This window comes from Myotis lucifugus, unplaced genomic scaffold (assembly GCF_000147115.1).
Source record: "Myotis lucifugus unplaced genomic scaffold, Myoluc2.0 scaffold_109, whole genome shotgun sequence".
Taxonomy (NCBI): domain Eukaryota; kingdom Metazoa; phylum Chordata; class Mammalia; order Chiroptera; family Vespertilionidae; genus Myotis; species Myotis lucifugus.
The window spans coordinates 2,397,937-2,425,265 of NW_005871157.1; the positions used below are offsets into that span (position 1 = coordinate 2,397,937).

The following is a 27,329-nucleotide window of genomic DNA, read 5'->3' on the forward strand; positions in this document are numbered from 1 at the left end:
CCCGGGACTGCTTTGGGTGCCTTCGAGAGTGGTGTGACGCCTTCTTGTGATGTCTTCTGGGAGCCCCCCGTCCCTAATGCCAGCCTGAGTCTTCAGAGTTTGTAGCTGAGTGGGGGCTACTCCCTTGTCCTCTACCAAGGAAACGATTGCTGTCTGCTCACCACCGATGTCCTCCGGGTCTCTGGGGGAGTTCTCTCCCCTCACCATTTCAACTTTTTTGGAATTCTCACTCTTGCATGCATCTTCCTTCTCTTTCCCCTGCCAGTTTCAGGTCGGTAATCAGCTTTTCTGAGTGGATTTCTGGTCCCTACCCTCACCCCTGGTCTGTTTAATGACATTTGGCTTCTCTTTTGGCAAAACAGTCACTGTCCATATAAAGTTTTTTAAATCAATAAAGTCAGTGGCCTTCCAAAAAAACCCAAAAAACAAAACAAAACAAAAAAAAACACAAAAAACTTGGCCTTGTGTTGCATGCAATGGAAGGGCCCAGGAATCCTAGAGGCTAGTATCTTCTTTGTGCCTTAGGCTTGTGCTCCTAGGTTGAGTGTAAGGGGCTAGACAGCTAGTCTACCAGCCATCAATGTACTAGTATGTAAGAGGTGAATTTTGTTGATCTGATGAGGATTGAGAGGATCAGCTAAGGCTGTTGGTCATACTTCCTGTGTCTGGTAGTGCTGCCTAGGTCTCTCACAAGTTCGCGAGGCAGCAGGTCTTACCAGATGGATCTACAGGACTTCCCTCTGTTTCCGTGAAACAACAGCATTGTTCTGATTTGTCCTGTCGAAGGTCATGACTTCAGTCCCCATGATGGCCAGCAAGCCTTGCCTCATTCAATTCTATGACCACAGACAATGGCCCTCACCCCAGCAACGTCCAGGGATTCTATGAAAATCCATCCCTAAAATTAGAAATATCATTTATTTGGCCTTCATGGATCAGTATCATCATACTTATGCATCTGAAAACACTACAGGAGTATGTGATTAGAAAATACCATTGGAAAGGGAAATATTTTGGGGAGAACCCTGGACAACAATTGCCTATCTGTCTATATACTTTTGGATAAAAAGCCAAAGTGTTTTCTAAGTATTTTAGTCTTTTTTGTTTGTTTTTGTTAATCCTCACCCGAGGATATTTTTTCCATTGTTATTTAGAGAGTGTGGAAGGGAGGGGGGGAGAGAAACAGAGAGAGAGAAACATAGATTGGTTGCTTCCCACAGGAGCCCTGATTAGGGCTGGAAATCCGATCTACAAATGAGACATGTGCCCTTGACTGGAATCGTACCTGGGACCCTTCAGTCTGCCGGCTAATGCTGAGTCTATCCACTGAGACAAACCGGCTAGGGCAGTATTTTAGTCTTTTGTGCAACTTTCTAATTATGCCAAAGGAACAGTGCTATCAAGCTTGAGTGACTTAGAGGACAGCACTGATCTTCCGTTGATGTACATTTCTGAAGATGATTGGATAGTTCTAAACCTTTTGAGGGGAACATGTGGAAACTAGACCTGAGACCATTGTGGGGTTTGTTGTCTCTGTGGGTTCTTTCTATTATAATATGAGCACCCTACCTTTTCAGTCAAACTGGATTTGCTGTAAATCCTCAGCAGGAAAAGGCAGTGTGGGCATTACATGGCCCCTGCAGAGCCTTCTCTGTCCTTTGAGATGAGGGACTGGCAGGTGCAGGCTTGTCTAATGGGCCCTTGATTTGTATCCCAGCACCCAAGTATTGCTGAGGTGTCTGGTTACTGCTATTTGTAATTGTTTTACTGAGATTCTCCAAGAAGAGCCAGGAAAGAAACCGACTCTCAGATAAGAGGATGGACTGTCTACAGCAGTTCACAGTTGTGACTGTATTTGTGGCATAGAAGGCAGTGCTCTTCCTATTAGTAGAAAGTGTGAACATACTGATAGCTATTTCAGTCCTCCCTGGCCATAGCACAGTTAGAGCGGGCTGTTCTGTACCTAAGAAAAAAGAACTGTTTTGTGTAACATTTGATACATCAATAATCTGGGAGGTGTGTGTATATTTGTAAATAAAAAACTACATATATATATATATATATATATATATATATATATATATATATATATATCTCAATAAGCTGGGGTATGATTTTGTTGATTTTGTGTGAGGCTCACATTTTACATTTATGTAGTTTAAATGTATAAAAATAACCTAGTGGAAGCCTAGAAGTCCGTAGATGAGGAGGATTCAGAAATACGATTTTTCCTTTGTTGCCTCATATGATTTGAAGTTTGATGGAAAGATCAAGTGGGATTTTGGACAGGAAGCCTGTGCAGAGAGATAAAACCGGAGTGTCCTGAGGTTGATTCTGCTTGTTTATTAATTGTCTAAGGCCTCATTGGTCCCAAGGGGAGTCAGGATAAGAGGGAGAAGGAAAGGAAACTTTGTCACGAGATGGAGTAGGGCCAGAGGTCCCAGAATGGTGGCAGGACTCACACCCATATGATTTGGTCAGAAGGACTCTGACTCGGAGATTGGAGTCTAGAGTTCACCCTAATCACTATGGCTCTGAGGTCACCAGGGAGTAGGAGAGGCAGATTATCCTAAAATCATAGGACTTGGGATGGGAAAGAATTTAGGTGTCATCCAGTTTACCCTCTCCCAACGTGCAGCTATCTTCTCTGCAGGATTGGCGATCTTATTTAGCGGGTTGTAGAGAAAGGGGTCATTCTTATTGAAGTATAATTTAGATACAGTAAAATTCACCCTTTTAGTGTACAATTCTATGAGTTTTGACAAACACAGTTGTGTAGTTTACCATCATATAAAAAACAGGGCATCACCCCCAAATTCCTTCATGTTGCTTTGTAGTCAAGCTTCTTCTTACCCCCACACACTGGTAACCACTGATTTGTTTTCTGTCCCTATAGTTTTATCTATAGGATATCTATACATCTAATAAAACAGAGTGTAGCCTTTTGTTTCAGGATGTCTACAAATGTAATAAAATTGTGTGTAATCTTTTGAGTCTGGCTTCTTTTTTTTTTTTTTAGTTTGGCTTCTTTCATGTAGTCGAGATTCATCTCTGCTATTGTGTGTATCATATCTTATTCTGACCTTGATTCAGAATTATTTAAATAATCTTCTTGCCCAGAAGGAAACTCATGGCTTTGGAAGCACTGATTTTAACAGCAAAGAGGGACCAAGTCCCTGGAGGCCTGTGCCTCCTCCATCTCTGGGTCTCTTCTTGTTGTGAAGGAAGGACTGTCATCACCCTCAGAAATACAGCCCTAATCTCAGAATATCCAAATATCTGAGGGAAAAATTTCCCCCACTGGCCTTAGAGGAATTTTGAGCAACATTATAAGCTATTGCTTGGTAGATGTTCAAACTTCCCCTGTTTGAAGTTGGTGCTGCCTCATCATGGTCTCTTAGAATGTGAGAGTTCGAAGGGAACTTAGCAGTCATCCAGGCCAAGGTTGATATTTTGGCCAGATAGTTCTTTGTTGTTGGGGGTCTGTCCTGTGCACTGTAGGATGTTTAGCAGCATCGCTGGCCTCTACCCACTGGATGCCAGTAGTAATCCCAACTATGATAATAAAAAATGTTTCTAGACACTGCCCACTAATTTATGGCAACCCCTCATGTTTCAGATATAGCCCGTGTGACTCACATGGGGTTATACAGGCAGTTAATACACAAGTAGTATTAGACACATGCTTCTTATGTTGGTCTTTTCATTGCATTGTCTCATTCTACCTCCCTCTTTTCATATTTTACAGTCTCAAAAGATAAGTTCAAGATTCCTTAGTGCTTTAGCCATTCTCAGTTCTTAATAAATAAATAGATCAGGTGTTAACAAACATGGGCATCTAGAGAACAAATCAGCTACTGCAAGTTCTACTGAGAGGCAGCTTTATTTGTTAAATATCCATAAAAAATACATGTTTTTATTTATTTCAGAGAGAGGAAGGGAGAGGGAGAAACAGAAACATCAATGATGAAAATCATCAATGGGCTGCTTCCTGCACATCCCTCACTGGGGACTGAGCCCACAACCTGAGCATGTGCCCTGACTGGGAATCAAATTGTGACCTCCATGGGTCAACCACTGAGTCACACCAGCCAGGAAAATATCCATATATTCTAAAAAATATTTTTTATTGATTTCAGAGAGGAAGGGAGAGGGAGAGAGAGATAGAAACATCAATGATGAGAGGGATCATCAATTGGCTGCCTCCTGCACGCCCCCACTGGGGATCCAGCCCACAACCAGGGCATGTGCTCTTGACCAGAATCGAACCCGCAACCCTTCAATCTGCAGGCCGACGCTCTATCCACAGAGCCAAACCAGGTAGAGCTGATTTTTTTTTAAGAGAGAGAGAGAGACACCAATGTGACATCAATTGGTTGCCTCCTGTATGCACCCCTATGGAGATTGAACCTGCAACCTGGGTATGGATTGAACTAGTGACCTTTCAGTGCATGGGACAACACTCAACCAACTGACCCACACCAACCTGGGCTATCCTTTCTTTTGATTATCTCCCCAAATATATTAAATCTATATTATTTACTCCATTTTATAGGTAAGGAACCAAGGCACAGAAAGCTTACAAGACTTGGCCAGTAAAGGTAGAGCAGGGATTCAAATCCAAGACTGTCCAAATCTAAATTGCATGCTATTTCCACCAAGCCTCACAAACTCCCAAAGTTAAAAAAGTCCCATTTAGTCTACTAGTGACCTGGTCATTTCTTTGTAAATATTATCTGGTTTGATACCTTCAATAGCCTAAAAGGTAGACCTTCTTTTATAGGTAGTTGAGGAAATTTAGGTTAAGAGATGTTACTAGTACATGGTCTGCCCAAAGTCAGAAATGAGTCTTAGATTTGAACACAGGATCATCTTAACGCAAAGTTCATATTCTTCACTACTCTACAGTGTAAAAAAGGGGGGAAAAAGGATAGAGGAAAAGGAAGGGATGGAAAAGGAGAGAAGGGGAAGGTGAAAGAGAGAGAGAAAAGACTGTAGTGGATGGTAGGGATGGCAGGGAATCATATCAACTATCTTGTCCATTACCCCATGACCCTAGTGTCATTAGCCTCTCATTCTTTTTTAAAATTAAACAAATTTTTCAGGTACAATTTACATTCAATATTATTTTGTATTAGTTTGCACAGTACAGTGGTTAGACAATCATATACTTTACAGTATGTTCCCCCCGATGTTTCTAGCACCCACCTGGCACCATACGTAGTTATTAGAATATTATTGACTATATTCCCCATGCTGTACTTTACATTCTCATGACTATTTTGTAACTGCCAATTTGTACTTCTTAATCTCTTGACCTTTTTCACCAAGTCCCCTAGCCCTCTTTCCCTCTGGCAACCATCAGTCTGTTCTCTGTATCTATGAATCTGCTTCTGTTTTATTTGTTCGTTTATATTGTTCTTTAGATTCCACATATAAGTGAAATCTTATGGTATTTGTCTTTCTCTGAGTGACTTATTTCACTCAGCATAATACTCTTCAGGCCCATCCATGCTGTCGCAAATGGTAAACCACTTCTCATTCTTAAGGCGGGTTGTTACAGGTCTGAATTGTGTTTTTAGTCTTTGTTAATATTTGGACTTGCCAAGGCTTCTCCAGAATTGTCCTACATTTTTATCTGGCTTGAATTGATATTAAAGTTAATGTACTTCTCTGAAGTTAAACCTGGATTTGTATTCAGGCACAGCCACTTAGCTGACTTTCTTTGGACAAATCACTTAACCTCTCTGAGTCCTAGTTTCTTCAACTTCAATTATTGTGAGGAGGAAATGAAATACTTATGTAAAGTACCTAGCCCAGGGCTTGGCAACCAGGAGTTGAATAAGGGAGGTCATGAGTGCTATGGCTTGGATCCCTGTTGTGTGATTACCATGATCTCAGTATGAGAGAAGCAAGGCCCATGCTTCTAAGAGCTGAACTGGATTTGAAAAATCTCTTTGAATCCGCTTATGATCCCTTCTGGGATCAGCATGCTCTATTTGGAAAATTAACTTCCCTCCCTCCCTTCTGATCCAGAACATCTGTTGGAACCGGAGTCCTCTGCCTAGCGTATTGTGTTTGGGTGATTGTGTGTTTGTAAAACTTTCCATGAGGAGCATTAACTCAGCTTTACCCACCAAGGACTGTAATTGGCTGTCAAAGCAAGTGCAGACTGAGTCAACAGAAAGCATGTCCAGAAACAAAAAGCTACCCAGCCCTTGTTGGAAAGCAATTGCTCCTATTCTCCTGGGAATCTTTACTTTGAAATGGTCTGTTATTTAGCTAAAACACAATACCTAAAGCACTTGTAACTTTTCCAGATAAAAAGTCACGTGAGTGAGCCAGAGATTTCCTCCCCACAACCACTGAATACAAAACTGAACTTACAGTGTCAGTGTGACTGTACTTGTTGTTTTAATAGTTGTTTAGTCTCCACATACACTGAACATCAAACAGAGTATATCCATTGTCTACCATCAAAGAGGAGAGACAAAGACAGAAACAGAGAGAGCGCGCGTGTGTCTGTGTGTGTGTGTGTGTGTGTGTGTGTGTGTTACAGATTCTTTGGTGAATATTTTCTCCAGTTCCGGACTTCAACTTGAGGATGTCAGGAACTTGGAGAGGCTTCAGAGGACCCCCGCCCCAAATGATTAAAGGGCTCCCTGCAGGAACCAAGAGGAAAGCCACTACCAGTGTGGCACACCTCATATTCTGCATGGAATAGGATAGGGAGGTGGTAATAATACTCTGCAAGTATGGAACATGGTGATTTTAGCAGTTTATGGTGTATTAGAATCCGCCAGTCTTCGTTGCCATTAGGATAAAATAGGGGATTTCCAATTAAACGTCACAGGATATGTATTTAGGACATGAAAAGTAATTATGCAGAATCTTTAAACTCTGTTATGTGGTAGGTAAATAGTTTGACTTTAGAATTCCAGAATGCCGATATTAGAAATGCTAGAGACCACTCAAGACACTTAAAGACAAAGGCCTAGAGAGACAAAAATAAGTTATAGATTTTTTTTTCTTTTTGACCAATCCAGAATTATGTGTAATGTTGTAGGGAAATGCCTAATGCTTATTCTAGTGACAGGGAACATGAACTACAACACAGAGGTTCCTGCATGGCTGGAAATGTGCTCTTAGCAGAATCCCAAGGAAAGACATTTTTCTTAAAGATTGGGCCTACTCCTGGCTCTGTACTCAGTCAAGATGAGGCAGCTGCATTATTGCCATCTAGTACAGCGGTTCTCAACCTGTGCGTCGCGACCCCTTTGGGGTCGAACGACCCTTTCACAGGGGTCACCTAAGACCATTGGAAAACACATATATAATTACATTTTTGTGTGTGATTAATCACTATGCTTTAATTATGTTCAATTTGTAACAATGAAATTGGGGGTCACCACAACATGAGGAACTGTATTAAAGGGTCGCGGCATTAGGAAGGTTGAGAACCACTAATCTAGTAGGATGCGGGAGGATTGAGTGCCTATTATTATAGTGTGACCAGGCTGCACTTAGAAGCAGCATTTCTGTCTGGGGATCCGAACTGATTATAAAATAAAGACAAATGATCTATCACTTCATGCCTCAGAAGGTGAGTATGATGAGGTGGAGAGAAGGAGTATGGCCCTCACTTTTTTTTTTATGCCTCACTTCTTTGGTATCTCCTGAACTCGGAGTGTGAATACAGGCTTTAGGGAAAGAGTCAAGAAGGCAGAATAATTACTGAAACTGAGGAGGGACTTAAGAGGCTCAAGAGGAGGGGGAAAACATGAAGAAGAAACAAAGGTGAGAAGGGATTTGAGAGTTCACAGAGGGGAAGATGTTGTTAGTATCCTATCATTATTTACAGTAGATATTGTTATCTTCATTTTAGGGAAAGGCTCAAATAGGTTGAGTAGCTGCCTTTAAGGTCACACAACCAAGTGATGGAACAGTCATTCAAGCCTTTTACTGTGAGACTCCAAAGTCCAAGCTCTCAAATGCTGCATGACACACAGCTCCATTTCTGTATTTTCAGTGCTGCACATCTTAAATGAATGGTTATTGAATTAATTATTCAACTTATGGTTCAGTGGATGAGAGAGAACTTGGGACTCTGCCTTTTGGATCTTGCTGCCTGCTTTGGCCTTGTAGTTTGCGTAAGTTGGAAAACCATAGACTTAGTTCCTCTGTGCATCCCTTTTCCCTAATGCATGTATGTGCAAGGGAACTGGGGAGTGTATGGGCGTCAAAGCATTTTCTCATGAATATTTGCAGAGCTGTGTACATTCCATCACTAGTGCTATTTCTTCCCAACCAAGATGGAGACAGAAGTAGAAGGGAGAGAATTTTATAAGAAAAAGCCTTTTTTTTGTGCAATAATTGAATGGGCTCTGCAGGCATGAGTGGGGGAAGGGAGATCGCCATTTCAGTATGTTCCCTCTGCCAGCGGCACAGCTGCTCAGCTCTGCAAGCATGTCCATGGGCTGGATTTTAAAGGAATAAGGTCATTTTCTTGGCTTCATCTCTAACTCATTTTTTTCCCTCTCTAGAAACTTGATTATGAATCTTCAAAGACTCAGAAAAATCTGAAAAATAGAGATCCTTGACTCCTATTGTTTGCTGCTGGTGCTAGATGCCTATACAAAAATGAATAGCAGAAGCTAGAGAAATATTTTAAAATGCAAAAAAGCTTGTTTGGATTTTTTTTCCCTTTGTGAGCCAAGGGTAATGAGAATTTCTGGTAGCAGCTGGAGCCCTTGAGATCTGGAGAGAGAGGTTATCTGGAGGGGAGGCATACCTTAAGCTTGGTAGTCAGTTGTAGACTTGGGCAGCCTAAGCATAAATGCAGATCGGGTCCTGAGTCAGTTGTCCTTGACATTACCTACAAGTTCTCTTGCTTGCATCTGCAATGCTGAGAAGTACTCCTGTGCTCCCATTCTCTTTACACTTGAATTTGTCCTGGAGTTTAAAAAGATTGTCAATTGCTTAAAGAGGAGAACTATGATGATGGTGATGATTGCTTTGAGAGTCTTTGGAAAAATTGACTTGCAAATAATCTAAACAAGATGATATAAAATGAAGAATAGCCCTTTGAACAAAAGACGTGTGTGCACCACAGTAGTGCACAGGCAGAGGAAGCCACCTGGTCTGCCTTGCTAGGTGCTAAATTCTCTCCCACATACTTGCACAGTAAGCCTGTGTCCAAGTAGCCCCTCAGCACCATTTCAATGGTTCTCTGTTTGGGGGAGCCAGCCCAGCTGACTTAGAAAAGGCCCCTTCTAAATGCAGTGTTCTGCATTTTGGCTATAATTATTTTTCTCCTTGTCCATTGGGATTTGAGAGCCCAATGACGTTCCTAAATCTTGACTTAATTTATAGCACAAATGTGAGGGAGAAATGAGAGTTGGACTGTTTTGTTTGTTTAAAATGCAGATTGTCTTGAAAATTATTATAATATATGCAGATTTTCCCTTACCCTCACCCTCTTCCAAGATTCCTCACAGAAAAGGTCATACAGTGAGGCTTCCTGTTGGAAGCAGAGGGGCAGAGTTGGCCTACAGAGCCCTGGGGCTGTAATGTGAAGGGGAGGAGACTGAAATTCATGTCTTATCTCTGTTTTGTTAATAAAATGGGAGTGTGTGGGTTTTAAAAATTTTCTAAATGGAGGATTAAATGACTTTATTTTGGTGGGGGTTGGGCTTGTGGCTTAAAAAAAATCGCTTTTCAGTAGGATGTATATTTTTGTTGGATTTTTTTGTTTGTTTTTTTAGAATCCTCCACAGCAGCATTCGAGACCATGAACTTAAAAGAAACCCAGAGACCTTTATCAATTAATAGTACTGTTTGTATAAATAATAACAAAGATCCTCTTAAAACGTTCATATTCTTACAGTAAAAGATTAAACTGACATTTCTATAATGAAAGGAAATGTGAAGTTTGTTTTTGTAAACACACACATAAAATAAATGCAGTGTTCTGAAAAGGGTTCAGACGCTGTGGGGGGGAAAATGGGACTGGTTTCTCTCTAGTTCTATGCTCAGCAGAAAATAAATGACTACATAAAAAGTGTTAGCAAATTAATTTATTAAAATATTTTGCTGTGGAGGCAATACAAGCTAACTCTGTGATATCCAAACAATCCAGAAGGGTATAATGTAAAAAAGTGAAAAAAACCTTTCTCTTCTGTCTCCCTACCAGTCTTATTCTCTAGAGGTAGCCACTGTCTATAGTTTTTTTGCTATTCTTCCAGACATCCTCTAAACATAAGTAAGCATAAATTATATCTTTTTTTAAAGAAAGGGACTTAAACCATGCATACTATTTTTCCAACTAACTTTATTCTACTCAACTAATGTTGGCCCTAATTTATTTGCAATACCTGTTGTTCTATCTCACTGTTGTTGTTTTTTAAAATAAGTTTTTATTGATTTTTAGAGGAAGAGGAAGGGAGAGGGATAGAGAGATAGAAACATTGATGATAGAGAAACATCATCAATTGGCTGCCTCCTGCACACCTCCTAATTGGGATTGAGCCCACAACCTGGGCATATACCCTGACTGGGAATTGAGCCAGTGATCTCTTGGTTTCTGGTTTAAGCTCAACCACTGAGCCATGCCGTCTGGGCTCTGCCTCACTGTTTTAGTGCTACATAGAATTCCATTGTATGAGGGTATTATAGTTTAGTTTTCTGTGATGGACAATTAGGATATTTCCAGATTTATGCTATCCTATCTAATAAAGATGGAATATGCTAATTGACCCTCACATCATCACAAAGATGGTGGTGCCCACAGCCAATAGGAGGGAATATGCTAATTGACTGCCATGCCCTCAAAGATGGCGGCGCCCAGTCCCCTCAGCCCCACCAGGGTGGCAGGCGCATGGCAAGGCCCGCCCCCATGTGGGCTCGGCCTTTCCGCGCACCTGCCTCCGGGGTCCCCCAATCCCCTCAGCCTCTCAGCCTCCCAGGGCTGGCCCGAGGCACAAGCAAGCCTCTGCTGTCGGCTGCCCCGCTGCCCAGGGCCGCCCAAGGCTCAGGTAATCAGGGCCGGCCCAGGCTTGCGCTGCCAGCAGTGGCAGCAGCAGAGGTGTGATGGGGGCGTCGCCTTCCCCTGATCGCTGGGTCGCCTCCCGCCTCTGAGCGCTCCCGGACTGTGAGAGGGGGCAGGCCGGGCTGAGGGAACCCCCTCCAGTGCATCATGCACTGGGCCTCTAGTTATACATAATACTGGAGTGAGCATCTTTACATTTTTTGCAAGTATAACTGTAAGATAAATTGCTACAAGTACAGTTGCATGTTCAAAGAGTATGTATAGTTTAAATTTCAACAGATTTTTGTCCAATTGACTTCCAAAAATATTGTAGCAATTTACACCCTTAACAATAATGTATCAGTACTTTATGACAACCCTTGTCAAAATTAAGTGTTACCATACTTTTTAACTTTTGCCTATCTGATATGTAGAAATAGTATCTTATTGTTGCCTTTTATTTTATTGTAATTGAGGTTGAGCATCATTTTGTGTTTCTTGGCCATTTGTATCTTTTCTTCCCTGTGAAGTATGTGTTCATATATTTTTCCCTCATTTTTCTACTGTATTCATCTTTTTCTTATTTTTAAGAGAAGTTAGGATATTAAGGAAATTGATCCAAATGTCATAGATGTTGCAAATATTTTCCCTGCTTTTACTTTTGTTTTCATTATTTACTTTTAATTTAAATTCTTTATTGTTTAAAGTATTGTTATTATTTTTATAGTAACCCTCCCACCCCCACCATGTGTGTGTTTAAATGTAGTTGAATTTATCAGCCTTTCTGTATGGCTTCCTGGTGTGTTAAGTTTTAAAAAACCCTCCCTTTCTGAGATTATAAAGGTATTCACCATGTGTGTCTTTTTCTGGTATGATAGTAGATTTATCTTTTTAATATTTTAATATTTGGTCCATTTGAAATGAGGTAGGGCTGCACCTTTATTGTTCCCCACCCCCCAATAGTTAGCCAGTTGTCCCATTCCCATTTATTAAAAACCCATCCTTTCTCCACTGATGTAAAAAGCGATTTTATCCTGTATTAAATTCCAGTGTATACTTGGAGTCTCTCTCTTTTTTTTTTTTTTAAATATATTTTATTGATTTTTTACAGAGAGGAAGGGAGAGAGATAGAGAGTTAGAAACATCGATGAGAGAGAAACATCGATCAGCTGCCTCCTGCACATCTCCTACTGGGGATGTGCCCGCAACCCAGGTACATGCCCTTGACCGGAATCGAACCTGGGACCCTTGAGTCCGCAGGCCAACGCTCTATCCACTGAGCCAAACCGGTTAGGGCTCACTACTTTTTAATATTTGACAGGAGTAATCCTTTCTCATACTGTCCTGGTTATTTTGGTTATTGTTCTTCCCCCAAATGCCATGTACTTCCTGCTTTTGCTTATGCTGCCTCCTCTTTCTAAAATATACAAAAACTAGAGGCCTGATGCATGAAATTCGTGCAAGAGTAGGCCTTCCTTCCCCTGGCTGCCGGCACTGGCTTTCCTCTGGCACCTGTGACCCGGGCTTCCCTTTGGCCACCGGCAGGCGCCAGCGCTGTGGCTTGCCTCAGCCCTGGTAGCCACAGCAGCTTGCCTCAACCTGAGGCAAGACGAGCCAGCAGGAAAATGGGTACTTTCACTTTAGATAATTTGGGAAGCCATGAAAAATTTTAACATGACTGCAGGAGGCAGAGTATCTTGGATTACAGAAACAGTATTCACTCATTCAACAAGCATTTACCTAATGTATGCCAGGCGTATGCTGGGTTCTTGGTAAACAAACTGTGAGTGCGTGTATGTGCGTATGCATATGTTTTGCTCAGTTACTTTACCTCAATTGCTATATCTCTATTTCTGTAGATCAGATTTTAAGCAAATCTAACGTCTCCTCTAGAGGTTCTAATAGGCTGTAGTGCCCATGTCATCTTTCTGTTGCTTGGACACCACTGCCTTCCTTTGTTTCCAGATCCTGGGTGTGAGGCCATGGTATCTTATCTTTGCTGCTCTCTCAGGAGCCTGCCTATGGGGCATGATAGAGATCTTTTCTTGTTCCAGATGGTAGAAGTGTTCTTATTTTAACATTTAAGCTACTTTCTTGTAGAAAAATAGCCTCTAGGAGCACATTACTGGTTTTTCCTTATGTATGTGCATGCTCATTGAGCTTTACTAGGACCTTGCATGTCCAGATGCCCCCTTACTGTGAATGGAAGAGGATGTACCTCCTCCTCTTTGGGAACTCAGAAGTAGAGAGCCCGCTGTAGTTCTGCCTTGCTTCTCAAAGTATGGAACTTAATATTGCCTGGAGCCAGGGTGGGGAACCTTTTTTCTGCCAAGGGCCATTTGGATATTTATAAATCTTTCGCGCCCTAATCGATTTGGCTCAGTGGATAGAGCGTCGGCCTGCGGACTCAAGGGTCGTGGGTTCGATTCCGGTCAAGGGCATGTACCTTGGTTGCAGGCACATCCCCAGGAGGGGGTGTACAAGAGGCAGCTGATTGATGTTTCTCTCTCATCGATGTTTCTAACTCTCTATCCCTCTCCCTTCCTCTCTGTAAAAAATCAATAAAATATATTAAAAAAAAATCTTTCGAGGGCCATACAAATTATCAATTTAAAAATTAGCCTGCTATATTTGGTCAAACATTTAATTAACTCACCCCTAATGCCTTGGCAGGGCCAGACCAAATGATTTCGCGGGCCTTACACGGCCCTCAGGCTGGATGTTCCCCACCCCTGGCCTAGAGCTTGTCAGAAATGTGTACTTTCAGACCCCACCCAAATGTACTGATTCAAAATCTGCATTTAAAAAAGATCACCAAGTGATACATATGTATGTGAGGAAGATTCAGATCCAAGATTTCTGGGGTAGAGCTTAAGATGCTGCTGGGCTGAGGACCACACTTAGTAATAAGATTCTAGAGTACGTGATATATTCCACCTTGATGGATGGAATTGATGACTGCATTTTCCAAGGACCAGTTAACTATACTTTTCCTTTGTCTGTAAAATGTGCATTATTCCCTGATTGAAATTCCTCTTACTTGTCTGTCTGGCTGACCGAAGAAAGAAACTGTATTAGACTCTGACATATCCACTTATGTAACGGCCAACTTAGGCAAACCTCGATGGCTTTGGTCTATGAAACAAACTTTATGTGATTTAAATAGCCTTGGTTTTCTTTTTTATTAAAAAATGATTTATTGATTTTGAGAGAAAAAGAGAGACACTGATTTGTTGTTTCACTTATTTTTGCATTCATTGGTTGTTTCTTTTTTGTTTTGTTTTTTGTTTTGGTTGTTTCTTATATGTGCCCTGACTGGGGATTGAACCCCCAACCTTGGTGTATCAGACGATGCTCTAACCCACTGAGCTACCTGGCTAGGATAGCCTCGGTTTTCTTTTGTTTGTTTTTAATATATTTTTATTGATTTCAGAGAAGAAGGGAGAGGGAGAGAGAAGGAAACTTTAATGATGAGAGAGAATCATTGGTCAGCTGCCTCCTGCACGCCCCCCACTGGGGATGGAGCCTGTAACCCGGGCATGTACCCTTACTGGGAATTGAACCATGACCTCCTGGTTCATAGGTCAGCGCTCAACCACTGAACCATGCTGGCCAGGCTGGTTTTCTTTCTTTCTTCTTCTTCTTCTTTTTAAATCCTCACCAATGATATTTTTTCCACATTGATTATTTTTTTAAAAATATATTTAATTGATTTTTTACAGAGAGGAAGGGAGAGGGACAGAGAGTTAGAAACATGGATGAGAGAGAAACATCGATCAGCTGCCTCCTGCACACTCCCCACTGGGGATGTGCCTGCAACCAAGGTACATGCCCTTGACTGGAATCGAACCCGAGACCCCTGAGTCCGCAAGCCGATGCTTCATCCACTGAGCCAAACCAGCCAGGCTCCACATTGATTATTTTTAAAGAGAGTGGAAGTTAAAGAGGAAGGGAGGGAGGGAGGAAGAGAGAGAGAGAGAGAGAGAGAGAGAGAGGAAGAGAGAGAGAGAGAGAGGTGAAAGAGATACATTGATTGGTTGCCTACCACACACCCCAACCGACTGGGGATTGAACCTGCAACCCAGGTATGTGCCCTTGACCGGGAATTGAACCCTTTGGTGCATGGGCTGATGCTCCAACCATTGAGCAACACCGACCAGGGACAGCTTTAGTTTTTTTTTTATCTCGAGAGAGTGATAATTTTCCACCTACCAACATCACAGGAATATTGTTAGCATAAAATGAAGTATTAAGCTTGAGAGAATTTTGGAAAAAGAAATGTTAAATAAATACCAGTTGGTATTATTACTACTGTATTACATCCTCTGTTGTTTCTGTACCAAGAAAGACAGTGTGTTTATGGAGTTTTTCATGTGGCCAATGAAAGTATCTTCTGCTTTTAATTCTTTAATAAAAATATTTTTTCTAGAAATATTGTAATTTACTAATTTAAAAAACAGGTAATATATGCACATGTCAGAAAGAAACAGTATAAAAGGATTATACAGTGAAAATTAAATCTTTCTATCCCCATCTCCTTCCCTACGATGAGGCAAACATTGTTATAAATTCTTATATATAGTCTCAGAGAATTCTATGCAAATATAAGCATGTGGTTGTATATTCTCTTTTAAAAAATGATAGCACACAGATTATTCTGTATCTTGCCTTGCTGAATTAATATATCTTGGAGACATTTCAAATCCATATATAGGGGTGGGCAAAAGTAGGTTTACAGTTGTAAGTACATGCAACACAGTTTATTCTTATTATTTATTAACTAGAGGCCTGGTGCATGACATTTGTGCACTTGGGGATGGGTCCCCTCAGCCTGGCTTTCGCCCTTTAGCAGTCCGGGAGCCCTTGGGGGATGTCTGACTGCCGTGGAAGTGGGAGAGGCTCCCGCCACTGCCACTGCGCTTGCCAGCCATCAGCCTGGCTTGTGGCTGAGTGGCGCTCCCCCTGTGGGAGCACACTGACTACAAGGGAGCAGCTCCTGAATTGAGCGTCTGCCCCCTGGTGGTCAGTGCATGTCATAGTGACCAGTAGTTCTGCTGTTCGGTCGATTTGCATATTACCCTTTTATTATATAGGAGGATTGTATTCTTTATTTGTATTACAACTATAAACCTACTTTTGCCACTCCTGTATATGTATAATTACTTCCTATTATTGATGACCATATCATAACCTTCTGTATGGGTATACCATAATTTAATTGTTACTATGAACATTTAAACTATGTATGTCTTAAATTTACAGTGAATTTCTTATAGGTATATTTGTAATTGGGTCTTGTTTTGTTTTCCTAATCAGGCCATCTCTCCCTTTTAATTAAGATTATTTAGGCCACTCACCAGTATAGTTATGATTTTGCTATTTTCTCTTTGTCTAATTTGTTCTTTTTCCCCTTTTTCATATTTTTCTGCCTTCTTTTGGGTTGAGTATTTTTTTATTTCATTTTACCTTTGTTGGTTTATTAGCTATAATTCTTGTTTTGTTAGTGGTTGCTTTAGCGTTTAAGGTATACATTTCTAGTTATCATAGTCTACCTTCAACTAATAATATATTACTTCTCATAAGATTCCCTAGAATACTTTTATTTTTTCTCAGTCTTTATACTATCAAGTCATACATTTTAATGTCTACATATGTTATAAACTCCATAATATACTGTTAATAATTTTGTTTAAACAGTAAATTATCTTTTCAAAAACTTTCAAGAATAAAAAAAACCCACACATATATTTACCGATGTAGTTGCCAGTTCTGGTGCTCTTCATTTCTTTTTGTAGATCTGTATTCCAACCTGGTGTCATTTTTCTTGTCTGCTAGTATATTCTCTAACTTTATTTTTGCTATCATAGTTTGGACACTGCAAAGATGGAGACTGTATTTGATTTATATCTCACAAACCACATAGCATTAAGTCTGGTGTCAGCAGATGAGCCACATTGGTTTGTGATAAGCTCTAGGGACTCTAGCAGAGCTCATCTTAATTTAGTGTTGTCTCCTAAACCAAAGGAGGCCAAACCTTAGCTGGGCACAGAGTATGCTCAGGAGACGTTTCCTTATATTCTAAAGCCAAACGAAATCAGAAATTGATAATTTACTATGGAACAATTTGGAGCATTTCAAGTTGTTGGTCTTGGCTTTCCAATATCTTTGTTGCTATTTGCTGTTCTTTTTGAACTATATTTTTTGGGACAAGGGTTTGGCCCCATATTTTCTTTTCTAGGATCTGAAGTTAGTGGTGGTCTATACCATATACTGGCTCTAATTATTCTTTGATTTACCTACATTTATATAATCTCAGATTCTAGCAAAAAGATCCTTTTTAGAATTCTGAGCAGGTGTGGGGATGAAGAGGAAATCATCTGTTTATATCTTTCTTCTTTCTACTTCTACTTGGTTGGCCCCCTTTCCTCACCTCTTCCTTAAATCAACATTAAATTTGATGTTTCTTTTATTTGTGAAAGCTCATTAAGGTCATAGAATATGTCATTATTTTACCTTGTTTATACTTACCCATTAAAAACTCATAGTTCTTGAGGGACCATACATAAAAAGATAATTACTTCACAGTGTGGCAAGTACTATAATAAATATTTTAATCAAGAGTTTGAAGAAACTTGAAAAGGGAGATAGGTCTTTTTTGTTGGGGCTGGGGAGGAAATATTGTCAAAAAAAAAATCTACTTCACAACATGATTACTCTGTTCAGGACTGAATAGGATTTAAACCTGTAGTTCTCTTCCAAAGATGGGAAAGACATTTCTTCTTAAGACTTGAAGGTGGTGCTTCACATACTAGTATGTAGATTTAACCGCATAGCTTGGGGGTTTCCAAAAAGATCAGAGACTTCTCAGAGCATCATGTTAATCATTCACTAATCTTAACTTGGAGCTCCCTCCTAGGTTTCATTCTAGATACCGCTTAGTCTTATAATAAAATAGGTGTATGAATCATTTAATTGAGGCTGGCTACTTAGCATATTAACTTGATGTATGACTGTTATGGAGGGAACTGGGTTCAGTGAAAACTTCTCCTCTCTGCAGAAAAGGCAGAGTTGACAGTTTCTCATTTTTCAAGTGTGAGGCAGAGGAACATGAGTTATTTATAAACTCACTTCCCCCCAAAGACTGAACACAATAGAAGCCTGAAATCAAATGGTGACCAGATGTGCCCAGGCACCCCCCAGTTTGTATTAGAAGTTGGAAAAGGCAGAGTCCCAGGGGAGTTGGTCCCAGGGTGAAATGGATGGACTCACTCATAAGATCATCTTGTGTATACAAAAAGCCCCTTACGTCGGGCCCAGGAGTAGAAGTGGTAAACAGAAGAGTATGCTCAAACTCGTTTTCCTTGCTTCTCTTTCTAGAAGTGGGGGATTATTCTTTTGTCAATAATTTCATTGCTCAACTCTTGTCTCTGTAGTTATGCAGTTAGACAAAATACAAGTGGTTTATGGGGATGTGTGCTGAATTGATAGAGGAGGACAAATTAATAGCTTCCATGCAGTTGGTAGAGGTAGTGGTTCTGCTAGGATGAGAAGAGATTTACAGGAATGGAAACCCTTAATTACTTTTACCCCCTTTACTATTCCTCCCATATTAAAATAACCCCATCTTGTTTGTGGTGGTTTTGTGGTTTCAAGTTCAAATATGTAGTGGTCTCTGACTGGTATTGCTTTTCCTTTTCTCCCACATCATAGATTTAAAAAATAGAAGCAACTTCCTCCTTCATAAGATCTGGAAACATTCCCATGTAGTTTAGAGACTTAGTTCCAGGGTTTGGAAAATGTTCTCATGACCAGCTCACTTAGTGGGCTTTTGAGAACCTACGCTGTGCCAGGTACTGAACTTTATTTGTTTTTTTCTTTTCTTATTTTGTTTTCTTTTTTGGGTACTGAACTTTAGTACCTGACTTCTCTCACTCATCCTTCACAACAACCCTGTTAAGTGGGTTATTATCATCCTGTACGGACATGAAAATTGAGGCTCAAGAGGTTAAGCAACTTGTCCACGGCCACACGACTAAAAGGTGGAGCTCAAACTGAAACCCAGAGCCGCTGCCTCCGAAGACCTTGCTCTTTTCACTTCTCCCTGCTGCCTGCTGTGGGAGCTAACTCGTGACTGTGTGCTTGCCCCTGATATAGGAAGTATGGTATGAATTAGCTGACAGAAACATTTGGACCATTAAATTTTGTATTTACTATAGGAAAGGACCCAAGGGTCATGAGAAGGAACATGTGCTTTCAAGCCTCCCTACTGATCATGCTTCTCTTTGAGATATGGAGAACATCACCTATTTTTAGTTTTGTATGTGAGGCAAGTGCTTGTCAACAGGTGCAGTCAGGGTGTTTTGTTTTGAGTCCCTCGAATTAGTCCTAATTGACCCAACCACTCTCTGAGATTCAAGAAATAGTTCACACTTCATAGCAAATGGATGCTTTCTTTCACCTATTCTGCCGCAAGGACCAGGTTTTGAAGTGGACTTTAAAAGTGGTGAAATGTAGCCAGAGGTGCCCAGGAAGGAGTCTGGGGTCTGGGCACTGACCCTGCCAGCCAGTGTGCTTCCTTCCTGGCACAACTCAGCATTTCCCAGCACCTCTTTTTCAGAGTAGCTTCTCTTTCATCTGGGAAGTACTCTAGGGAGTCCAGTTTCATATTGTGGAGGGAAAGAATTAATGCAGAACCTCCAGATTGAATCCAGAAAAATCTCAATGTATATTTTTGAATTAAACGAAACCCTACATTGTTTTCTAGGTTTATCCTGAATTCCACCAGCTTTAATTCCCAAGTATTTATTTTTCAGCAGAGATGACCCTCGTCTGCTCAGTATCTTCCTCATAGAAGCATTTATACACCAGAGAGAATGAATCTCTTAGGCATTTGTCAGTTCTGTCAGGATTTTTAGAGACTTATTAACTATGCTTCGTTGGAAATCAGTCCCAAGTTCCTGAGTGACTGTCCAGGTTTTTGTCAGTACATTTCTCAGGTGTCACCAGCAGGTAATTGTTGAGCTAAATGCTCACCACTGTCAGGTCTCTCTTCCATCATAATTTTTTTGGGGTCTTTTGCATGCACTTTGGTAACAATGCTGAGACGCACCTTCGTCCCAGGGCTTTTGGCTGAGGTTGGAGTCACACTTTGTTTATTTTGTTAAAGTGACTTGATAGGAGGAGCTGAGGTGCAAGGGTGCCACAAGACCAGTGTGGTGGGAGATTTTGTGATTCTAACATGCAGATTTTCTCTTCTGCAAACTAGTTTTCAGGGTTGGAAGAGGGAAGTGTAACTCAAGGGAGGAAGGCCCTTGCCAGTGGTATGCATGAGGCAGATGCTGTTCAGATCAACACAAAATTAATCTCCTCAACTAGACCTTGGATGCTGAGAATGATATGGGCCTTCCTCTAGGCCAGCGGAACCCAACTATTAAACCGGAACTTTCTTGGGGGCTCAGCTCATTTGTTTCTCCAGCATTAAGATTGCTCTCTAGAGACCCATTCAGACTAAATAATAGTAAAAACAGGAAATTTGCTCCTAGCAACATGGTTGCAGGAAAAAAATTTTTTCTACTTAGGCAGGAATGAGAGTTAAAAACAGAAACTTCATCCTCCAGGCATGTTTTCTGCTTATATACAAGTACTAGAGGCCCAGTGCATGAAATTTGTGCACAGGTAGGGTCCCTAGTCCTGGCCGGTGATCAGGGCTGATCAGGGCCTTCCTTCCGGCTGCCAGCCTGGGCCTCCCTTCATTCTGTGCTGCCCCCGTTGGTCAGTGCACATCATAGTGAGCGATAGAACTCCTGGTCTCCCAGTCGAACTTCCACAGGGACACTTTGCATATTAGCCTTTTATATATATAGACTAGAGGCCCAATGCACGAAATTTGTGCAAGGGGCTCAGCCCTCGCAGCCCCGGCTTCATCCAGACGGTTGTCTGGACGGTTGTTCTGCTGTTCAGCCATTCAGTTGATATTACGCTTTTATTATTATAGATTAGCAACTCAGACAACTTGAAGCAGCTTGAAGCAGACTGCCTCTCGGAGTGCTGCCCGGTGGGACCCATTACAAAGGATGGCAAAGAGCCCTCGGGAGCACATCAAAAATAAGAAAACAGTGCTATGTGGAGGATACTAACCTGTTGATGTTCATCTAGGCTGAAGATCAAATATGCGGAATTAATGCAGGCATGTGGTGAGCTGACACGGCCATGGCTTACTCAGCCCCACATTGGGCGCCTTATGTGCCGGCCAGCTCAGCCAGGTTCGGTGAGCCTGAACGGGGGCGGTGAAGGATTTAGAAAAGACAGACAAGAGAAGATACCAGCTGTCTCTCCGCCGATTTTTTTTTTTAATATATTTTATTTATTTTTTACAGAGAGGAAGGGAGAGAGATAGAGAGTTAGAAACATCGATGAGAGAGAAACATCGATCAGCTGCCTCCTGCACATCTCCCACTGGGGACGTGCCCGCAACCCAGGTACATGCCCTTAACCGGAATCGAACCTGGGACCTTTCAGTCCGCAGGCCAACGCTCTATCCACTGAGCCAAACCGGTTTCGGCAGTCTCCGCCAATTTTTTGCATTGAGTTGATAGAGTAATTTGAGTTAACGAGCTCAGTCTCGGAACGAATTAAACTCGTAAGTCAAGGCCCCACTGTAATTATATGGTGGTAGATGTTAACTAGATTATTTATTGTGATGATTATTTTGAAATATATACAAATATTGGGTCATTATATTGTATACCTGAAACTAATATTCCTCAATTTAAAAAAGCAAGAAAAAAGTGTATGACACTATCTGTGGGAAAGTATTAAGGGCCAAGAACTTTATGATTTTGTTGGACAGGTAACCTCCCTCTCAGTGACATGATTTCCATATAAAAGGAAAAGAATAATCCCTAGGCCCTAGCAAAACCTTCAAGATATGAAGTGTTTTAATTACTATTTTACTTTAACTCTTTTGAGTAGTCCTTATACAGAAAAATGGGAAAAAAATAGCGTAATCTGTAATAATAAAAGCGCAATATGCTAATTAGACTGGACAACCTTCCAGATGAAGCCAGGGCTGCGAGGGAAGCCAGTGTCCCAGATGCCAGAGGAAAGCCGGGGGAGGGAAGGCCTACTCTTTTTTTTTATTGTCTAAAGTTTTACATATGTCTCTTTTTTCCCCAATTGACCCCCCCACCCCAGCCATTCCCACTCCGGGAAAGCCCCCACCACCCCAGTGTCTGTGTCCATTGGAGGAAGGTCTGCTCTTGTACGAATTTTGTGCATCGGGCCTCTAGTCTATCTAATAAAAGCCTAAGCAACCATTACAGCAGAACAACCAGACGACCGGTCACTATGATGTGCACTGACCACTGGGGGGCAGACGCGCAATGCAGGATCTGCCCTGTGGTGGTCAGTGCGCTCCCACAGGGGAGCACCGCTCAGCCAGAAGCCAAGCTCACGGCAGGTGAGCGCAGCGGTGGTGGCGGGAGCCTCTCCCGCCTCTGCGGCAGCACTAAGGAGCAGCGAGTCGAGAGGTAAGGAGCAGTGAGCAGGCAGGCCGTAAGGAGTGAGGAGTCCTGGACTGCAAGAGGGATGTCCGCCTGCTGGCTTAGGCCCGCTTTCTCCGGGGAGCGGCCTTAAGCTGGCAGGTGGACATCCCCTGAGGGGTCCCGGACTGTGAAGACGGTGCAGGCTGGGCTGAGGGGACCCCCCCCCCAATGCACGAATTTCGTGCACCGGGCCTCTAGTAATAAAAGCTGGCATTTATTTAGTGCTTACTTTGTGCCAAACATTGTTCTAAGCAGCGGTTCTCAACCTGTGGGTCGCGAACAATGAAAATACATCCTGCATATCAGATATTTACATTACGATTCATAACAGTAGCAAAATTACAGTTATGAAGTAGCAACGAAAATAATTTTATGGTTGGGGATCACCACAACATGAGGAACTGTATTAAAGGGTCGCGGCATTAGGAAGGTTGAGAACCACTGTCACAGTTAATCTTCTCAAAAGCCGTTTGAGTTTTATGTACTTTTAAAATCTTCATTTAACAGATATAGAAATTGAGGTAAGGTTACTTGCCCAAAGAGCCAGGTTTTGAACCTAGAAAGTTCCAAAGCCTGTGTTCTTAATCACTAAACTATAAGTATAGCTGTTAGAGGAAGAGGAATCATTCTAAGCCCTTATGCAACTCCAGGCCCCATTATGTTATGTATTTTATATGAATGCTTTCTCTTCAAATTGTAGACTCTGAACCCTACTTTTCTATATAGTATACCACAAGTTTGGAGAGAGGATGGGTCAGTAAATCCACAAATAGTATCAACCTTACCTTAGCATCTGTCTGTGTGGTGAGCAGTGTAAGTACAACTCTGGATTACTTGAGGTTTTTCTAAGTAACAGCATTAGTGAAAACATATGTTTGAGTAGTTTCCAGCAGTTGAAATGTCCCTCCTATTTCTCTTCTCACTAATTCAACAACTTCTGAGACCTGTATTTAAAATCAGTATTTATTTCATTGTTTTGAACACTCTCTTATCTTAAATTGAAGAATCAGATTTTTTTGTTATGAGTCTACTTGGGGTTTAGAGAACATATATAATAATAAAAGTGTAATATGCTGATTGGACCAGATAGCTGAACGACCTTCTGGATGACCTTATGGACGAAGCCGGGGCTGTGAGGGCCGAGGCAAGCTGCCGCGACTGTGAGGGCTGAGCCCCTTGTACGAATTTCGTGAATTGGGCCTCTAGTAAAATATAATAGAAAGAACTACAGAACTACTGAAAACAAGCAAGCAAAAAAAAAAAAATCTATCAGCAAATGATGATAAACTGGATCTGACGGACTGTGCTGTGTTTGTTCAGTTCAACTCTGAGCTTCGTGTTCTGTCTGTTGTCCTCCAGATAAACTAATACCCTCATCAATTACCATCTCTTGTCCCAGAAAAAAAATCTATCAGTGAAAAATGTCTTTAGGGAAATACCGACAGCCATTATTTTGTACTTACAACAGTCATCGTGAAATCTTCAGTGACTTAGCTGATTCTGTTTTCAAGAAGGGTATGTCTGATAATGTTGCTGATATTGGGGAAGTCTATTCTTTTTTAAAAAAATCCTCACCTGAGGATATTTTTCCCATTGATTTTTTTTTTTTTAGTGGGAAGGGAAGGTGAGGAGGGGGAGAGAGAGATCAGTTGGCTGCCTTTCACATGTGCCCCAACCTGGGCTGGGAATAGGACCAACCCAGGTATGTGCCCTTGGCTGGGAATAGAACCTGGTGCTCTAATCACTAAGCAACCTGCCTAGGAGGATGGGGGGAGTCTATTCTTTAAGATTTATTATGTCGATCTTACTTTTGAAAAATAGACTTTATTTGCCCTAGCTGATTTGGCTCAGTGGATAGAGCATCAGCCTTCAGACTAGGTTCAATTCCAGTCAAGGGCACATACCTCGGATGCAGGCTCGATCCGAAGGTTTGGTTGGGGCGCATGCGGAGGCAACCAATCAATGTCTCAATCTCATATCAATATTTCTCTCTCTGTGTCTCTCCCCCTCCACTCTCTCTAAAAATTAGTAGAAAAATATCCTCAGGTGAGAGTTAACAAAATAAAAAAGACTTTGTTAGACCAGCTTTAGATTCAACACAAAACTGAGTACAAAGTACAGAGTTCTCATTTACCTTCTGCCCTCCAGCTACCAATATCTCACACTAGAGTGGTACATTTGTTACAGTTAATGAGTCTACATTGATTGACACATCAGAACCCAATGTCCTAGTTTACACTAGGGTTTCTTCTTGGTTTTGTACATTCTATGGGTTTGACAAATATGTAATGACATGTATACAACATATAGTATCATATAGTATAGTTTCACTGCCCTAAAAGTTCCTCTGTACTCCACTTATCATCCCTCCTTTCCCTGCCAATCACTGATCTTTTTACTGTCTCCATAGTTTTGCCTTTTCCAGAATGTCATCTACTTGAAATCATATAGTATATAGCTTTTTCGGATTGGCTTATTTCATTTAGTAAAATGCATTTTTTCATGGCTTGATAGCTCATTTCTTTTTAGCGTATTTAGATATTCCATTGTCCATTATCCATTCACTTAGTGAAGAACATTTCTATTACTTCCAAGTTTAGCAATTATGAATAAAGCTGCTATAAACATTGTGTGCAGGTTTCTGTGTGGACTTAAGTTTTCAACTCAAGGAGTGCAATTGTGTGATAAGAGTAATTTTAGTTTTTGGTGTGTTTTTTAGTCCTTGCCTGAGGATATGTTTTTATTGATTTTTTTTTTTTTGAGAAAGGGAGGAACCCTGTTTATTAACACTAGTGGACTCCAGGAATAATGTCCAAATCAGAGTCTTTTTATTGATTTTTGAGAGAGAGGAAGGGAGGAAGAGAAACATTGATGTATGCACTGATGTATGCACCTTGACTGGGGATTGAACCCGCAACCTAGATATGTGCCCTGAACGGGACTTGAACCCACAGCCTTTTAGTTCTTTTAGCCACCCATCCAGGGCTAGTATGTTTAGTTTTGTTTTAAAAAAACTGCTAAACAGCCCTGGCTGGGGTGGCTCAGTTGGTTGGGCATCGTCCCATACACTAAAAGGCTGTGATGAGAGAGCCGCCCCAGGCTGACAGCCAGTAAGGAACTGCTCCTGCCTTTATTCCCATAGTGACAAGGACCTGAACTCTGCCAACAATGTGAATGAGCTTGAAGGAGAATCTTCCTCAGAGCCTCCAGCTAGGAGCCCAGCCTGGCTGGTAACCTTGATTTTGGCCTAGAGAGACCTGAAACAGGGAACTCAGTGGAGCCCACCAGGACGTCTTACCTACAGAACTCATAAGCAGTATTATAAGGGATGTAGACAACACAATTTCCAGTGGGTGTTCAACTCCAGCAATGATGAATGGACAAGGAAGCACTACTTCTTCAAACAAAAATATTGTCTATAATTGTTGTTGGGACCAGGGCCAGGCTTGCTTCAACTCTATTCCAGATCTGGCAGATCACATCCATTCCATACATGTAGATCAGCCGTGGGCAAACTACGGCCCGCGGGCCAGATCCGGCCCGTTTGAAATGAATAAAACTAAAAAAAAAAAAAGACCGTACCCTTTTATGTAATGATGTTTACTTTGAATTTATATTAATTCACACAAACACTCCATCCATGCTTTTGTTCCGGCCCTCCGGTCCAGTTTAAGAACCCATTGTGGCCCTCGAGTCAAAAAGTTTGCCCACCCCTGATGTAGATGGTCAGTGATGAGAGGTATTTATTTGCTTATGGAAAGGTTGTAAAGTATATAACACTGTCAACCTGTCAGAGTTGGTTATAGAGGCATATGCTGACACACAGTGGAGACAAACCTTTCAAGTGTGTTGTTGGAGGCTGCAATGCCAGCTTTGCTTCTCAGGGAGGTCTAGCTCACCACGTACCCACACCCTTCAATCAGCAGAACTCCTCAAAAGTTTCTAGCCAACCAAAGGCCAAAGAAGAATCTCCTTCTAAAGCTGGAATGAGCAAAAGAAGGAAATTAAAGAACAAAAGACGATGCTCGTTACCATGACCACGTGATTTCTTCGATGCACAAACACTGGATGCGATAAGACATCAAGCCATATGCTTTAACCTCTCAGCTCATATAGGAAGTTTAGGGAAGGGACACAGTGTTTTTCATAGTACTGTAAAAGCTAAGAGAAAAGAGGATTCTGGAAAGATAAAACTTTTGCTTCATTGGATGTCTGAAGATATTCCGCCTGATGTGTGGGTGAATGAAAGTGAGTGACGTCAATTAAAAACTAAAGTAATTCATTTATCAAAGCTACCCAAAGATACTGCCTTGCTTTTGGACCCAAATATATACAGAACAATGCTGCAGAAGAGGTTGAAGAAGTAAAAAATACATAAAAAGCAAACAAGTGGGGACACCTGCAGTCTTAGTCACTGACAATGGGTTTAGTAAAAGTTGCACATTAGACTCAATTCCCTTTCTTTTTTTAAAATCCAGTATTTAGAATAATATTTATGCTTAGTGTAAATATTCTGTGAATGAAGTAGGCTCTTCTGCCTAAGTGTCCGACCATTTGTTCGACCATTCGACCAGTCACTATGATGCACACTGACCACCAGGGGGCAGACGCTCCAACCGGTAGGTTAGCTTGCTGCTGGGTTCTGGCCGATGGGGTCTGGGTGAGATGGGCCGGACATGCCCTGGAGCCCTCCTGCGGTCCCTCCCCAGCCCTCAATGTGTACCAGTGGGGTTCCTTGGCCTGAGCTGTGCCCTTTTGCA

General features: G+C 41.5%; 1 protein-coding gene, 1 non-coding gene and 1 pseudogene across 2 annotated transcripts in view; all 3 read left to right on the forward strand.

The window, feature by feature from the left end:
- LOC102441526 overlaps positions 1-26,936 on the forward strand; it is a 27,280-nt pseudogene extending 344 nt beyond the window's left edge.
- Positions 1-27,329, forward strand: part of STARD9 (StAR related lipid transfer domain containing 9) — a 92,002-nt gene that overhangs the window by 2,539 nt on the left and 62,134 nt on the right. The window lies entirely within an intron of this gene.
- LOC111826905 lies at positions 23,838-23,910 on the forward strand. The gene has a single exon (XR_002830356.1). It is a non-coding gene; the product is annotated as a small nucleolar RNA SNORD69 (small nucleolar RNA).